Genomic DNA, 7,187 nt, shown 5'->3' on the forward strand with positions numbered 1-7,187 from the left:
AGACATTAGGATTTGCATTGGGTGTGACAAGGATGGACAGGATTAGAAATTAGTACATCAAAGGGTTGGCTTAGGTTGGATGGTTGGTAGACAAAGTCAGAGAGGTGAGACTGCTTTGATTTGGACATGTGCAGAGGAGAGATGCTGGGTATATTGGGAAAAGGATGTTAAGGACGGAGCTGCCAGGCAAGAGGAAAAGAGGAAGGCCTATGAGAAGGTTTATGGATGTGATGAGAGAAGACATGAAGGTGGTGGGTGTAATGGAGCAAGATGCAGAAGACAAGAACATATGGAAAAAGATGATCTGCTGTGGCAACTCCTAACAGGAGCAGCTGAAAGAAGAAAAATTATCCAAGACTCACTCACTGGTATACACCATGCACTTTTCTTGGTACTCACTATTGAAAATAACATGCTTAAGTTAAAGCAGCAACAGAGAGGAGCCCATGTATCACTTTAAACACATTTATTATTATTATCATTATTATTATTATTATTAGTAGTAGTAGTAGTAGTAGTAGTATTCAAAGTATTTTCTGGGATATTCCAGTTATTATTGATTTATATGTAATGTCTGTTCCTTTTTGTGTAGTGTATGTGAGATGACCAGTGGTGGATACAGCAGATGGCATAATAATCACCTTGTCCATTCTCCAGAAGTGGTGTACGTCTTCTATCAGTTCTGTGTACTTCTTCATTTTTGTGTATTTTGCAAGATGTGTGTTTTTTGTAAGATAATTTCAGTAATATTTGTAGTTTAATTGTGTTTGTCTACTAGGGTTATGTCTACTCTGTTATGGTGGATAGTTTTTGTCTGCCAGTATAGTTATGTTATGTTCGGTATTTTCTAGTGATGTGGTGGAATTACACTTACAATATGGTTTGTATGTGTTGACTAGTTTCTGTTGTAGTGTCAGTTCTTCATGTATAATGTTTGTCATCTAATTGTGTCCGTGCATGTAGTCTGTCTGTGTCAGTAGTTTACAGCCTAAAGTGACATGTTGAATTGTTTCCTTTTCCTTGTGGCAGTTATCTGCTGTAGCAGATAAAGCGTGGAGCCACCTCTTGAACCCTCAGGTACCACTCTTGAGACCAGGTGAAAGTATAATAACTAATATTTTTATTATTATACTGTGCACAAAGCACTACACACACCACACTACTCATATACTCAATAAACTATTTCCATAAACCAATCCTCCTCGCCCAGACACGTCGCCACCCTACCTCCCAGCTCAGCTCAGTGTTCTGGGCTTCCCATAGTCCTTTTATACACCCTGACCCGGAAATGGTTCCTGGGCAAACCCACAAGTCCGTTTTTCTTCCGGGTCAGGGCAAAACAGTCCTCTTCATCCCGGGAGCACGTCGTTCCTTCCCCGGACACGTGATGCTGACGCACTCCCGGGTTATAGGGCATACAAGAGCCCACTAGCCCCCCTACAGCGACTCCTGGCGGCCCCCAAGGTATCCAGCAGGGCTGTGTCACAACACTACAAAGTCCATGAGGCCCTGCTGGAACTCGGGGCACGAATATGCTGTCCGGAGGGCTCCTCCTAGCAGCCTGGGGGTGAGGGCCGGACTGGGAAACCGGCAATCCTCCACACTGCATATACTGTTTGCAATGTTAGCATCCTTAAGAATATATAGTCTCTAGTTTCTGTTTTTTATGACTTGATCTTGTGGGACTAGCATAAATTCTTCTTCTTTTCTTCTTCATCTTCTTCTTCTTCTTGTTATTATTATTATTATTATTATTATCATTATTACAAGGCCAGACACATTTAAGTGTCCCCACTACACTACAGTAGTTTGTTATTTTTCTTTTTGAGTAATAACCTTGATCTTGTCCATCAATATAAAACTGACTTTTACAGTGGAAGATCAATTTTATTTGGATTGTCATTTGTCATTGGACTTTCATTTTCCTGGAATGAAACCATGCAGTACAAGAAACCATCCTTCTTTTCCCATTAGAATGGGCTTTTTCCCCCAATCTTTTCTTTTTTGTATTGTTTTGGTTGCAGGATCAGGAATTATTTAGATTTATTGTGTTCAAAACAGTAAAGGTCTAAATGCCAGAAATATCAAGCAAAAGGTCAAGACAAAGTAGGTGGACTAAAGACAGACATTGATTGAAGTCTGAAACATTCTTGTGGTTGGGATTTGTAAATAAATAATTAACAAAAATAATGAAAACATTTACCAGGAAATGCTCTTTTTTAATATAATAGTTAATACTCTCGGGCAGCACGGGGTTGCAGTGGTAGAGCTGCTGCCTCACAGTAAGGAGACCTGGGTTTGCATCCCAGGTCCACCATGCATGGAGTTTGCATGTTCTCCCCTTGTCTTCGTGGGTTTCCTCCGGGTGCTCCAGTTTCCTCCCCCAGTCCAAAGACATGCAGATTAGGCGATCCTAAATTGTCCCTAGTGTGTGTTTGGTGCGTGTGTGTGTGTGTCCTGTGGTGGCCTGACGCCATGCCCGGGATTTGTTCCTGCCTTGTGCCCTGTGTTGGCTGGAATTGGCTCCAGCAGACCCTCATGACCCTGTGTTAGGATATAGCAGGTTGGAAAATGACTGACTGACTGACTTAATACTCTCTTGGACACCTGAAAACCTACAAAGTAAAATATTTTTACATGCTCAATATATCATGTCAGTCAGACCAGAACACTCAAGTGTAAATAGAAAGGAAAAGAAATTATTAGATATTTAATTATTATTTAAAAGAGTATTTTGGTAGGTAAATTTCAGTGCTTTCAAATTAACTTCTCCACCTTTAGGGAACTTAGGGAATTTAAGATTTAACTTGCAAATAATATAGATTAAAATTTAAAAATATATTTACAATGTAATGTTCCTATCTGGGTAACTTAGATATGCCTCTAAAAATATTTCATTTTGTTGGTTTGACCTAGGAATACTAAAGTAAAACCCTGAAGTAACATTAGTCAGAAGGGCAAAATTGAGTAGGGCTCAAAGGGTTATGCTGAACCGTTCCTTAGAACTAAGTATGGAATAGCATTGCTGATGTGCTAAAATTACACTATCCTTGATTAAAGGAAATTCACAAATTGGCAAAATTTGTTATAAAATTGTAGGTTATCCAACAAATGAAGCAAAAGCCATTTCCTTTTCCCATTCAGATATCCAACTATTTCAAAATGACTTCTTTTGAACCCAAATTAAACTAGTAATGCACATTAGAGCATTTTGCATGTTTTAAAGTTATGAACACACAATTCAGGGCAACACTACTTTCTGATGAAGAAAGGAAAGTATAGTAAGGTTTTTTTTTTCTTTTCGTAAACAAAATAAGGAAAAAAAAAATGATACTGCAGTGCTATCACATATCAATGACTTACACTTAATAGTAATGCTTAGAAAACCAACATCTGCAGCATCCCTTAAATCTTTCCTTCATTCTGCTAGGTTAAAATAATGACCCTTATATTTCCACATAAAAATTTCTTAAAAAACATTCCAAATTCCACATAGTGGTGTTGGGGGACTGCAAATTATCCCAAAAGCCATCACATGGCCCACTCATATACATTGTGTCAATTGAGAGTTACCCATTAACTGCAGTCTCAGACAAAATGTGGTAACTACACAAATATATTGATAGCAGTGCTAAACACTGCTAAGCACTCCAGATAAAATCAAACTTATTTGATTATTTGTATTGATGGGTTTCCAGAATAATCAATAGTCAATGAGTCAATGCACCTTGTAAAGCTTTTAGTATTCATTAAATAAATGCTAAGGAATCACGAAAATTCATTGTGGAGCCATATATTGAATTTACCTTTACATTCATTTATTTTGTTCTATCTTCTGCTAACCCAGCAAGCAGGCTTCACCTTTCACAGGCTCAATTTGGGACATAAGCTTTTAAAGTTAAAAGACATTCACAAATAAAATTAAGACAGACAAGAGGAACAGCGTCAAACCTTGGGCACAAAATAGCTAAACAAAGCTCCTTTCTAAATTAAGAATTTATTTTAAAAATCCAAGCAGGAAAAGGTAGTAGAAGAATGAATACAAATCTAATAACAGTACCTTGAAAGACAGCAGGGGTGCAAATCTAGTAAAGGCACGAAAAAAAATAATAAAAACTAAACAAAAACCAAAGTATGAATCAAAATTGCAATGCCAAATCTTTAGTACAAAATGAAGTTTTTTACAGCTTGATTTTATATATATAACATAATATGACATAAATACAAAAAAAGACAAAACCAATAACAAAATATTATAATAAAGGAATCTTGGGATGAGACATGACTTTCTCAGAGAGATACTTTCACGTCCCGTGAGACAAGACTTTGTGCCAACAGAGTTAACCACGCCAAGGGCCGGAAATAAAAGACAAAGAGTAGATGACAAAGTAGAATGTCGTTAAGAATTCAAAAACGTTGGTGCAATACACATGCAGAGCAGGTTAGAGATAATGGAAGTATGAAAATTCGAAAGTCTCAAAAAAATGATAGTAAAGATTGCATTAGCGCAAACAAACGGAAATTATTACTTGGTGAAATACTGGAACAATGAAAAGAGATCGAATATATTGTTCGGATTTAAACTTTAATTCGGAGACTTGTAGATCGTCTAATTTGAGTTGCCATCAGGGAAAAGATGTGTTTCTTTCCAATGAAGAGGCTTATCCACGAGAATTAAAAGTTTTGCTGTTTGGTGAAAGTGAAATCCACATACGTGTGCAGCAGAGACGTGAAGTTGCTGGCGTGCAGGCAGTGGGGTTGGCGAGCAAAGCGAACAGGGGGCGAAACCCCCTAGTTATATTAAAGAAAACTTTACTTGAGCCAGGGACAAAACCCTGACAAAATCATAACAAATGGCTAATTTTTGTGATTCTGAAGTGATAATTTACTGGTAAGAGAAAGAGCAGATCAAAGATAAATAAATAGTGATTATAAATGGTTAACTAGTAGAAGAGATGGTTTCCTTCTGAATTTTAAAATATGAGTAAGTATAAGGTAAGATTATGAAAGTATAGAGATAAAGATAGAGGGTGTAGCAGCCACTCAACCCAACACAGACAGACACAGGAGGCACACTGATAAAACACAAATGTTTTATTTTATTTTTCTTCACCTGTGGGGAACGTCTTCCCCGTTTCCCACAGGCACAACACAGTCACAATAAACACAATGATTACAAACAATACTTTCTCTCTCTTCTCTTTTCTCCTCCACTCCTCCCAGCAATCTTTGTCTCCCTCCTCCCAACTCTGGCTCACCAAGTAATGTCTGCTGGCCCCTTATATAAGTCACCAGGAAGTGCACCAGGTGCTTGTTGCCCCACTACCGGCTGCACTTCCGGGTGTGGCGGAAGAACCGCCCACATGAACTCAGGAACAGCTGCAGCACAGTGCAGATCTCGTTCTCTCTCTCTTCCCTGGTCGGGATGCCTGTCTGCCTTCAAGGAGCCTCCCTTCTGGGTAAGGGACCATCCCTTCTTCTGGCTGCAATGCCAGTCCAGATCATGTGGTATCTACAAATGTTAAAAACACATCAAATCTAAAAACAAATGTGACCACTAGATTCTTTGACCTCTAAAACATCTACAATGAAGTTCAGTTAATTTTTGAGGTCAAGGAAAACTCATAAAAAAAAGAACAAAAAGTCAAATCACAACAGCAGTGCTTGAGAGTATGTGTGTGTGCCTGTGAAAAATGCTTTTATATAAATATAACATATTAAGCTTTCCTTTCTCATGGCCCATATTGATTCATGTATCTGTTACCAAACCATACCAATACCATTCCTGTGCTGTTAAAAGTAAGTAATTTATAATAAATAATTTAACAGCATACTGAGCCAGCAAGTAGATAGATAGATAGATAGATAGATAGATAGATAGATAGATAGATAGATAGATAGATAGATAGATAGATAGATAGATAGATAGATAGATAGATAGATAGATAGATAGATAGATAGATAGATAGATAGATAGATAGATAGATAGATAGATAGATAGATAGATAGATATTGGAACAGACTGTAATGTTTCACCCTCTAAAGCTTAACTTGAACAATAATGCACTGTGTATTTCTATCATAAAGAATACAAAAGATAATTAACAAAGTATGATAGAAAGACCATTATAACCCTTAAAGGGTAAACATTTCTTTAGAGAAAGCCAAGGTGTCAATGAGTACAGTTTCCTACACCATCACAATGAACTTGGAAACTGTAGGAAAAGTCTGACAGGAACAGGTCTGGCAGACTCAAAGCTACAGAAGCCTATTCTTACTGGGAAGGGAATGCTAGAACTTACCCTGAAAGATACAGTATGAATGATGTGCAAATATATACAGCAATAAGGTCACTCACTCTTTTTGGAATCACCAATTAATCTCGAAGTATGTAATTGTTCTATGAGAATGGATTGGAAACCATTTAAGGGAACATGCAAACTGTGACATGAAGCAACCCAGGCAAAAATCAACTTTGTGATTTAAGGGGGTACAATACAGAAGTGCTGTTCACTTGCCTAATGTGCTCTTCTCATCCTTAAACCCAAAAAATGGAGAAGAAACTAAAAATATCAGTGAATGAAGGTTTTATTATAACAGAAGGCAATAAAAACGGTTACAGGACACTGGAGGCAAAAGCACAACAAATGAGGCAGTAAAGCAAAATGAAAAGAAGCTTCACACCTCCCCAAGTCTACATCATCTACTCTTCTACTTTCTTGCACTTCACTTCTGCCAATTGAACTCTTATCTACACTCCATCTGATTTCCAGATTCCCTGGAGTAATGGTCACTGGCCTCTTCTTTACTGGATCTCCAAGCTATTTCTGAGATTACTTCTGGTTTCTTTGGAATTACCTCAGTTTTAGGCATAGCCCTACAAAATCCCTGGGGCAGTCTGCCCAGAGCTCCCTCTGATGGCTCCAGGTGTTCCTGCCAATCCGCTAGTCCATTTTTAATCAAAAGGCCAGACAAGCTTACAGAGGCCTTAGTAGTAGCTTTTGCTGCCAGCCTTTCCAGGACTGAGGAATGTGCACTTTTTTCTTGTGCATTTCCCACCATCATTTCCACTATATTTACACCTCTTGAGTAATTCAAGGGATGCTTTTTTCCTGCATCTCCACCTGGTATCCCCTCTGAGTTACAACTCGTCTCCTGTCTGGGATATGTTCCAGCACCTTTTGATA

Source organism: Erpetoichthys calabaricus, chromosome 4 (genome assembly GCF_900747795.2).
Source record: "Erpetoichthys calabaricus chromosome 4, fErpCal1.3, whole genome shotgun sequence".
Lineage (NCBI taxonomy): Eukaryota > Metazoa > Chordata > Cladistia > Polypteriformes > Polypteridae > Erpetoichthys > Erpetoichthys calabaricus.